The sequence below is a fragment of the Hyperolius riggenbachi genome, chromosome 12 (genome assembly GCF_040937935.1).
Source record: "Hyperolius riggenbachi isolate aHypRig1 chromosome 12, aHypRig1.pri, whole genome shotgun sequence".
Classification (NCBI taxonomy): Eukaryota; Metazoa; Chordata; class Amphibia; order Anura; family Hyperoliidae; genus Hyperolius; species Hyperolius riggenbachi.
Window position 1 is genome coordinate 6,415,033 of NC_090657.1, and position 9,492 is coordinate 6,424,524.

A 9,492-nucleotide genomic window follows, 5' to 3' on the forward strand; every position below is an offset into this window, starting at 1 on the left:
GTTCAACACCTTTTGTTGTGAAACAAGTTGAAACAGCTAAAAAAAAGTCTTTTGCTATTTTTCAGACAGCTGATAAGACTGAAAAGAAGGCAATACAACAGTTGGAGTGACTTCTTATCAGTCTTATCAGCTTTTTAAACAATAGCAAAAGACTTTTTTTTAGCTGTTTCAACTTGTTTCACAACAAAAGTTGTTGAATAATTGTGCTGCACACAAGACCGCTATTGAGCGTGTGTATGGGGGTTTATCACACTTTTGGCTTTCAGAAGAAGATTGAACCAGGAGTCTGGAGATGTGGACTGAAGTCCACTGGGACTCGTTCCTGAAGGAGAAGCATTTCCTCTCTGCAGGTTCTCTTTATTAACATGCAGTTTAGTGTGCAGAATACATATCTGTGCATTGCTTACCTCTGACACAGCTCTGGCATTCTGACACATCGTCATCTTATCATGTTGGGCCGCCTTCTTCAGTAGGGTTCATCTCCAGAGAAGTAACCGAAATACATCATGCATAAATCACTCACTTTACCAGTCCTGTGTCTATATAGCCTAACCAGAGCTCTGCTTTGTCTTCACTGCCCTCCTGCTAATGCAAGCAGGTGAGGACAGGCTGACTATACACTGCAGAGCTGCAGCACATTAATGACTCATCCCATTTGTCTGTAAAGAAGCCCACATAGTAAAATGAGTGGTACTGTGCTGCTTTTCCCTTTCCCAATGCAAGAGCTGATGTGCTGGAGGCTACAGGGGACATGTATAGATACTTACAGTAAATCAAATGTATTCTATCTTTGTGTTAAGTTATTGTTAAAGTAAACCAGAGACCTGGTAAAGTAGAGATTTGATACTTACCCTGGGCTTCCTCCCGCCCCATAACCACGTCCCTCGCCGTCCTCCCGCGGTCTGCCCCTCAGCTGCAATCAGCCCGTCAATAAATAGTTGCTTTAGGGACTCAGCTGTTTTAATCTATATTTTATGAGGGAATATTACTATAACCTTACTACATAGAGGCTTGTAAAAAAAATAAGCAGAAAAATAACATATTTCCACATAATATAATATATTGTCACCATACATTGTGATAGGGACATAATTTAAATGGTTTAACCACTTCACCACTGAGGGGTTTTACCCCTTGAGCACCAGAGCAATTTTCACCTTTCAGCGCTCCTTCCATTCATTCGTCTATAACTTTATTATTACTTATCGCAATGAAATGAACTATATCTTGTTTTTTTCGCCACCAATTAGGCTTTCTTTAGGTGGGACATTATGCCAAGAATTATTTTATTCTAAATGTGTTTTAATGGGAAAATAGAAAAAATGTGGGAAAAAATTCATTATTTTTCAGTTTTCGGCCATTATAGTTTTTAAATAATGCATGCTACCAGTGGCGTAGCTAAGGAGCTATGGGCCCCAATGCAAGTTTTACAATGGGGCCCCCCAAGCACTCTATACATAACAATTGATACGATGCACCAAAACCTTCCAAGGGCAACTACAATGTCAGAGGTGCAAGAAGGGGACGGGGAGCAGTTTGGTAATGATTACCACTATTCAAAGTATCTATAGAAGTGATTATTATGAGCACAGGACAAATAGAGAGCTAATACTGTAATTGAGGCAGGACCCTTTCTGGCCCCTCTGGCCCCTCTGGCCCAAGGGCCCTGATGCGGTCGCTACCTCTGCACCCCCTATTGCTACGCCCCTGCATGCTACTGTAATTAAAACCCATGACATTTATTTGCCCATTTGTCCCGGTTATAAAGCCGTTTAAAATATGTCCCTATCACAATGGGTGGCGCCAATATTTTATTTGGAAGTAAAGGTGCATTATTTTCAGTTTTGCATCCATCCCTAATTACAAGCCCATAGTTTATAAAGTAACCGTGTTATGCCATCTTGACATAAATATTTAAAAAGTTCAGTCCCCATGGTAACTATTTACCGGTATGTATTTTTTTTAATTGTAATTTTTTTTTTTTTTTTTTAATTACAAAAAAAAAAAAAAATTGGGGAGTGTGGGAGTTAATGAGTAAATTTTTTTGTGTTAAACTAATGTATTTGAATATGAAAAATGCTTTAGGGTTTAGTTTTACTATTTGGCCACAAGATGGCCACAGTAACTTTTTTTTTTTTATGCGACCTGCAAGCGTCGGAAGGACGCTTGCAGGAAGTGCTATGAGGCTGGGAAACTTTTTTTTTTCACAATGATCGCACTGCTTCTCCTAGAAGCAGCGGATCATTGCGGGGGCTTAGATCAATGAACGGAAAAGGTTTTTCCTGTTCATTGATCTCCGGGCGAGCGGGCGGCGGGCGTGCACGAGAGCGGGAGCTCGCGCACAGCCGAGCGGGAGCAAGGGAGGTGCGGATATCTCCATCCCTGGGTGAAAGGATGGAAAAAGGGACGGAGATATCCGCACCCATGGGGGTAAAGTGGTTAATAATCTGGACAACTGGGAAAATAAAATGTCTGTTTTATCCATAGGACAACATTTATAACTATAATGGCCGAAAACTGAGAAATAATGAATTTTTTCCTTTATTTTCTTATTTTTCCCGTTAAAGCGCATTTAGAATAAAAAAAATTCTTAGCAAAATGTACCACCCACAGAACGCCCAATTGGTGGCGAAAAAATGAGGTATAGATCACTTTGTTGTGCTAAGTAGTAATAAAGTTATTAGGGAATAAAAGGGAGGAGCACTGACAGGTGAAAATTGCTCGGGTCCGTTAGGGTAAAAACCACTTGGGGGTGAACTGGTTAACTTACGTATGTAGGGCGCACTTGGCTTGTTAGAAAAGGAGAGTGTTAGAAAAGAGGGCAGAGAGGAAATAAGAATAAATATTTCCAAAAAAGTAACTTCAGCAATATCTGAGCCAAAAGACACAGGCAGCCATAAGACATGGACACAAGAAAGGATGCTGTATATATGGGAAGGGGGCTCTACCCTGGGGTTCAGTGTTTGCCATAGGCTCTGTATTACCCAGATACGCCCCTGCCTCCTGGGCATTGTAGTTTACAGTTCATTTATTGAAATTGCTTTTTGTGGGTCTCTATGGTCATAGCTTGTTTCTGGGATTCTGTTATCATTTGCCTACTATTCTTCTCAGTACCTTCAGTTTCTATAGTAAGAGGTCAGATTTGCTCCCTAATTGGTTGTATTTCTTTTGATGTATTTCTAATACAGCAAAGTCCCCGTTATCTGGAACTTGGGTAACCGGGAGTCTCAACTAACCGGCATGCCTGAGGGAGTAACATGGACTTTTTTTGGGGGGGCTTGCCGGTCACAAAACACTCGCTGAGCCTCCAGTGGCGTCCTGTAGCTCCTAGGGGCTTTCTGGCATCTATGCACGGTTCCCGGAGTGTCAGGTGACCCGACGCTGGTCATGTGACATGCAGGGTGAAGTACACCAGAAAGTCGCCAGGATCTACAGGACGTCAGTGAGTATTTATCCTGCACGAGGGGGGAGGTATTCTGTGCTTTTGCGTCCAGTTGCACAAGTAACCGTCGAGCACATATATCTGATCCCGCTGGTGTCGGATACCGGGGACTTGGCTGTAATATGAAGCAGGCACATTGGGCTCTATTCTCAAAGCTTCTCATACATGACTAAGGGCCCGTTTCCACTTGTGCGGTGCAAATTTGTTGCGAAAATCGTGAAAACATTTTTTGCATGCGGATGCGAATTTTAACCCGAATTCACGTACGGTTTTCGCGTTTTTGTGTAAGTATGCAAATTTAACCATGTCAGTGCCTGTGTGCTTTTACATTGATTTTTAGGCGAAAACTTTTGCGAATTCGCATGGAAAATTCACATAGCGAAAACGCATGTAAATCAAATACATTGTATGCAAATCGGCGGTGTGCAAATTCTGATGGCTCTGCGGTGCAGATTTTTCCTGCACAGAAAACCGCACAGGATTCCTGACAAGTGGAAACAGTCCCATCCGCTTGTATTGGTTATGCGAATCTGCATGCAGGAAACGCAAGCAGATTCAGGATAGTGGAAACGGGCCCTGATTTATCACCTAATTAATAAAAATAACCTTTCAGCACAATTTACAAGCAAAACAATCGCCCAAAGTAAGTTGTTCCTGATTAACTTCATTTCAGCATTACCTTTCTTGCCTTAATTATGTTCTATTTTTGCTCTTTGAAAACTTAAACATGTAACCTAGATAAGGTGAAAACAGAGGAAAACAGGTGAGAAAGCTTTGGGAATCCTGCCCATTGTTATAACTGGGGGTCAAGTGACCTTCACTCCGGGGTGATCATCAGCAGAGGGCTCAGTAATAACTTCATGTAAGCCTAAGCGTGTTTCTGCATAAACATACATATTTATTGCTAATATTTATGCCCAAGTGATTCATGTGAGGTGTCCAGTGTAAGTTGTTGTTTATCCCTTCTGGTTGTTACGCCGGTAATACACAATGCTTTATAAACATCTCCAAAGTGAGGTTTATTTACAGAAGATACAGCACATATATATATAGTGGCATGTTTTGACATTAAAGCGGACCCAAACCAAAATTTTTTTTAATTCAAAATATTTAGTTGCAGCACTCTGACACATACAAAGATAAATAAACACTCCTTCAAGCCTATGAGCATTTCAGTGCATGCTTTTCATAACTAGGGTTATACAGGTGGCAGCCATTACTTCTGAGCTTAGTAGGAGGTTTTAGATCATGGGTGTGTTTGTCATCAGCTACCCTCCCTCACAGGGGCGTGGTCTATGTGAAATCTCACACAAGCTGAGATCACCTCCCTGTGACATCATCAGTAGCAGCCTGTGTTTTGTTTTTTATCTCCTCCACCAGTCTGCCGGATTCTGTCCCGGCAATATGAAAGCAAGGGAGGGGTTCCTCCAATAAATGTAAAATATTTTATATTTGTCATCATGCAGCCGAAAAAGGTTGCTATTTATTATTATAATTTAGAAAATAGATTTTATTTCTGAAATCTTGTATTTTTAATTTGGGTCCACTTTAACTTTTAAATAAGAAGTAATACAAACTAGATAAAGTACCCTTCCTGTAGGAGAAATCATACCAGATGTCCTATTTTAAAATAATGCATGAAAGATCTCAGACTGAGGCCCCGTTCACACTGCACGCGTTTCAGGAACGCGTGCAGGAGGCCGACACACAAGACATCAGATGTTCACACTGCATGCATTCCGGACCAGTGCGGTCCAGGAACGCATGCTGCACGCATTTTCTGCAGAAATGTGCGGCTGACCCATTCACTTGGGTGAATGGGATCAGCCACGCAACGCATTGAAACGCGGATGGCGTGCGTTCGTATGCGTTGCGTTCCGAACGCACGGCTATCCGCGTTTCATAATGTGAACGTGGCCTTAATGTACAACATAGTAACCGTATGTGGTCACTACTAATCCCAGCAAAACTTTGTTATTTTTCTTGTTCCCTTATGTGTGCGTATCCTTGGGATACGCACACAAACCGTAATGGGATCAGCCACGCAACGCATTGAAACGCGGATGGCGTGCGTTCGTATGCGTTGCGTTCCGAACGCACGGCTATCCGCGTTTCATAATGTGAACGTGGCCTTAATGTACAACATAGTAACCGTATGTGGTCACTACTAATCCCAGCAAAACTTTGTTCTTTTTCTTGTTCCCTTATGTGTGCGTATCCTTTATGCCCATCGCCATCTAGCTGTATATAAAGCACATAGTCACATAGTTAGTTTGGTTAGAAAAAGACATCCGTCCATCAAGTCTAACCAGAAAATATGACTTTCTAATCCGCACTCCAAGACTTTCAAAAATACTGTCCTCCTCTCTCCCGCTCCGGCTAATTGGGAAGGTTTAGTAATAATACTGACGGGACTTGGGTTTTATGTGACCACCAGCTGCAGAGTGGGGCATTTTCTTCACCCTGGCCTGCCACTTACCCTCAGTGACTCCTGACCAGGCCTTTCCCTAGTTGTGCAGGTCGGTGTGACTAAAGGAGTGTCTTGTAGCTCAGAGAGGCATGCTCTTGGATGGTGCAGTCTGGCTGTCTACTTCAACGGGGCGTCACATAACTTCTCTAATGGGAAATGGTATACTTCAACCTTCTTTAAAGGATACCCGAAGTGACATGTGACATGATGAGATAGACATGTGTATGTACAGTGCCTAGCACACTAATAACTAGGCTGTGTTCCTTTCTTTCTTTGTCTGCCTGAAAGAGTTAAATATCAGGTATGTAAGTGGCTGACTCAGTCCTGACTCAGACAGGAAGTGACTACAGTGTGACCCTCACTGATAAGAAATTCCAACTATAAAACACTTTCCTAGCAGAAAATGGCTTCTGAGAGCAAGAAAGAAATAAAAAGGGGAAATTCTTATCAGTGAGGGTCACACTGTAGTCACTTCCTGTCTGAGTCAGGACTGAGTCACTTACATACCTGATATTTAACTCTTTCAGGCAGAGAAAGAAAAAAAGCAGCCTAGTTATTTGTGTGCCTGGCACTGAACATACCCATGTCTATCTCATCATGGCACATGTCACTTCGGGTATCCTTTAAAGTGGACCTGAACACAGAACTTCCTGTCTGTCGTAAAAGATAAGCAACAGCATAATGACCTTTAGGCTGGTTTCACACATGGGATTGGCGGAAGCGGTGCGCTGCAGCCTGGGGGGCGGACCTCCAAAAACAGGCCTTAGGGCATTACCGCTTTAGTACGCGGTTACCCCCCTCTGACGCTCACTTCCTGTGGCTGACGTGATCTTGTGCGCAGAAGCGTAAAACTTTCTGCGGGTTTTTACAAACGCGCCTCGCCATAGACTTAACATGACTTCTGGTCCACCCACAGGTTGCCAGAGAACTGTGTGGTAATGTACATTTGTCCGACCGTCTAGGATGCGGCAAAAACGTCTCTTCCGTCGCTTAGCGCCGTGCTACGTCGGTATGAAAGTCCCCATAGACTTTCATTGCCCTGCGGTGGGGTGCGCTAAAATACTACTCCGCCCCAGTGTGAAACCACCCTCAAAGAAAAACAATTTATTTGTTACTGCTGATACAAATCCTGCAATAAATCTGCAGTGTGTCTACTGCCTGCTTTCATTGAAGCAGAACATAGGGTTTACATCCTGTGTTTACAATTTAGCTGTTCTGCTGAGGCAGCCAGCTGACACAGCTGAGAGATCAAATTACAGTTGTTATTAGTATTGGGTGAAGGGGAATAGGGCAGGCTAGGCTCTCTAAATTCACACAGGGTGCATTTTTCTAGGTTTTCCTTCTGTTCTGTGCAAAAGTTTAGGTCCAACTTAACAGGGTGGGGGTTACAAAGACCGCGTTTTTGAAAATCCTTAAATAATACAACTGCTCGCTATTTATTCTACATGCACTTGCACATACTTGCATCCCATTTACAAAGCTCCTGTTAGTAGAGTGTGCTTATGTAATAAAATTACTCTTAACAGTAAATTAAGTAGCTGGAATGTAGGTTATGTCACAGGAAGTGAGAATGATCATTACAAAAAAGGTGTTTTAAAGAGAACCTGTAACAAAAAAAAGTTCCCCTGGGGGGTACTCACCTTGGTAGGGGGAAGTCTCAGGGTCCCAATGAGGCTTCCCCCTCCCCTGTAGCTGCAGGCAATCCAGCGCTGGCTCCCCTGAAGTGTCCGGCAATCCTCCCCCGACAAGCCTGACAAGGCCTGCTATATTTACCTTCCCTGGCTCCAGCGCTGGCTCCAGCAGGGGCGCTGTTGTGGCTCTCAGCTCGGAGATAGGCGGAAATAGCCGATCTCTGTCGGGTCTGCTCTACTGCGCAGGAGACTTGCAGGAGACTTGTGCCGGTGTGCAGTAGAGCGGACCGACAGCGATCAGCTATTTCTGACTATCTCCGAGTGGAGAGCCAATAATGCGCCTGGAGCCGGGAAGGTAAATATTTATATCCCCGCTGTTCGGAGGGGCACAGCAAGACCCCCGGGGGACACAGAAGGACGGAGGAAGCCTCAATAGGATCCGGAGGCTTCCCCCACCCCAGGTGAGTACCCCACAGGGGAGGGTTTTTTTTCGTTACAGGATTTCTTTAAAGGGACTGGTAATGAACGCATCCCCTACAGCGATATCATCAGCGATCCAACCGGTGACTTGGAATGGATTGTTTGAAGAATTATTGGCTATCACGTCATGAAAGACTAGAGCCCGGGTCATATTGAATCATAGTGGTTGATGATAAAAAGCTTAGTAGCTTAAAGGACAACTGAAGCGTCCTTTAAGTTATTGTTTAAAGGGAAATAAATATGGCAGCTTACATATCCCTGTCGCTTCAGTTGTCTTTTAACAGTTGTATTTTATAACATTAAGCTGTTTTGGAAGTATTGAAAAACAAAACGAAAAAAAGATAACAGTATGCTACTTTGCATACTACATTCAACTGTCATCATAAAACCACTGATTTGTAAAACTTTCTACAACCCTGACTACAGTCTGATATGACCCAGCTGAGGTTAGCAGATCCTTAGGCCGGTTTCACACCAGCAACCAGCATTATAGTTGAGTTGTGAGATCGCATTGCACCGCAACGCTAAAACTAGGCTGGGAGATCCGCGCGGTAAAGTACCATTTGGCAGCAAGCCACACAATAATTGAGGCTGTCTAGCTTTCACTTCCTGTGGACGAAATACAAATTTGCATGGAAATGTGTTGAAAAAATAAGCTTATGTGCAGCGCAACACAAATGCGTAACGTTTTATAATATCTGCGGCACCATTGGCTTACATGATTTTCAGTCACCGCGTATCGCTGCAGATATTCAGCGGTAACGTGCTGATGATTTAGTGTGACATGCAATGCTTCCTGCGCATCGCATCAGGTATGAAGTGTCCCATAGACTTTCATTGCTTGAGTGCCTTGTTCACACTGCAGGCGGTTTCAGGTTTGTTTGTTTTTACACGTGGTCGATTTTTACATATCAGCGCGGGTTGTGCGCTGTGCGTTCACTAAAGCGGTGCGTGGAACATTTTTTGAGGCGATTCCGCCTCAGTGGAAAGTATAGGAGAAACGCGAAACGATCGCAAAATCAGTTTGTGGAGCGAATGCGTTTAAGAATAAGTACATTGTATTCATTCTTTTCCGGGTCAGAGAGTTCACTTCCTGACTTCAGGGAGTGAATTACAAACCCACTTGGAAAAAACTCTTAGAAAACCGCTAAGCATGAAAGCGAATCGGCCACCCAAGTACCGGGAATCGGAAAAAAAAATATGCGTCTAAAACCGCCCAATGCAGACGGACACGCAAACGGAATGCAGTGTGAACAAGGCCTTAACGTTACCCTGCGGTACAAAAAGGTAGAGCGATGCAATGAAAATGCCCCAGTGTGAAAGTGGCCTAACGAATTAATATCCAACAATTGTAATCATCCCAGTCCACGTGTTCTGGCTGAATTGTAATATATGCCCACTGGAGATCTCTGGAAATGTCTGGCAGGCTTGTTGTGTCATTATATAATCATCATCTCACGGAACAGTCC

The 9,492-nt window shown here is 43.4% G+C and overlaps 1 protein-coding gene across 2 annotated transcripts in view; it reads left to right on the forward strand.

The window, feature by feature from the left end:
- The window catches only part of RECQL5 (RecQ like helicase 5), a 179,269-nt gene that overhangs the window by 77,257 nt on the left and 92,520 nt on the right, over positions 1–9,492 (forward strand). The window lies entirely within an intron of this gene.